Source organism: Trifolium pratense, linkage group LG7 (genome assembly GCF_020283565.1).
Source record: "Trifolium pratense cultivar HEN17-A07 linkage group LG7, ARS_RC_1.1, whole genome shotgun sequence".
In the NCBI taxonomy this organism is placed as follows: Eukaryota; Viridiplantae; Streptophyta; class Magnoliopsida; order Fabales; family Fabaceae; genus Trifolium; species Trifolium pratense.
In genome coordinates this window covers 48,404,074-48,405,356 of record NC_060065.1, presented here as the reverse complement: position 1 = coordinate 48,405,356, position 1,283 = coordinate 48,404,074, and the positions used below count along the sequence as shown (strand labels likewise).

The 1,283-nt window shown below is 26.9% G+C and overlaps 1 long non-coding RNA gene across 1 annotated transcript; it reads right to left on the bottom strand.

The window, feature by feature from the left end:
- Nucleotides 1-335: 335 nt before the first annotated feature.
- On the bottom strand, nucleotides 336-1,283 carry LOC123897336. Its single transcript, XR_006804953.1, has 2 exons — nucleotides 1,205-1,283; nucleotides 336-714 (listed from the first exon to the last, which is right to left on the bottom strand). It is a non-coding gene; the product is annotated as an uncharacterized LOC123897336 (long non-coding RNA).

The following is a 1,283-nucleotide window of genomic DNA, read 5'->3' as shown; positions in this document are numbered from 1 at the left end:
TATTTAATAAAAAAAACTACCTCTTTGTGAGAGGAAAAGTAAGAAATGCATGTATGGAAATGCATGTAAGTTTTGTCCTTTATTTTATCCACGGATATCCATTAAGTTATCCGCCCCATTTTTATGACGGATATTCGCGGGTACGGATATTTTTACCTTCCCTAACAATAAGAGTAGTTTGCACTCCCTAATTCAAATTTATGACTCCACCACAAACTTAACAGGACATTATATATTTCTAATAATAAACTTTTGCATACATCCTTGGCAAAAAAAAAAAAAAATTCATACATCAAAGAACTTTAAAGATCAGGAAAATTAAAATATGTGTGAAATAAATCATAAAAGAACCAACATTATTATATGGTTAAAAATAGCATAATTAATGAAAAATGCTAACTAGTATCTATATGTGGCACTAGTTAAGAAACCACTTATTTTTATTCTTTTTGGGTACAAACCACTTATTTAATTTTAAGGATATTACTAAAGAATGACTCTAGAATGCTCTTTAAAGATTATTTTGAAAGAAATTATTTTATGGTTTCTACACACATTCATAAGCCACTAATTAAGGTATTTATGTACATTCACAAACCCCATATCCCAATATCGACTTTAAACCTTCCACAATATTGAAGTTGCAATTAAGAACTTTAGGTGGGAAACAGACCAAATCGTGACAATCCTCAGTTTTTTCGCATAAGTGTAGGCCTGTAACATCAAATTAGAATTAAGGAACGTTATCAAAATGGGGTGAAACAATTTTGAATAAGATATAAAAAGAAAATTTAAAGGTAAATTTTTAGGTATTTGGTTTTTGTTGGATATCGATATACAAAATTTATTTAAGTTGAATATCGATATACAAAATTTATTTAAAATTGAAATTTATATTTTTTTGAAAAGGCAAAACTAACGGAAAGGACTAACTTGAAATCTAAAATAAACATAAAGGATCAAATTGATATTTTTTAAACGTAAGGGACCAAATTGAAAACTAAAATAAACGTAAGGGATCAAATGTATAGTTAAGCCAAAAATAAATTTTGAGATATTTGTCAAAACCAAACAATTATTTAACCCTATAAATTAATATGAAATATGATACGGTTTTTAAAATTTGAGAGAGATACCATAATCAAACTAAACTCTCAAGTACGATCGTTCACCAAATTTAGAAGTCTTGATAAAAATTACTTACTGCAGTTTGTTATAGAAATAAATATGGAAAAAATGATAACCATAGCATAAATAAATATATAACCTTTAGCCATATTTTC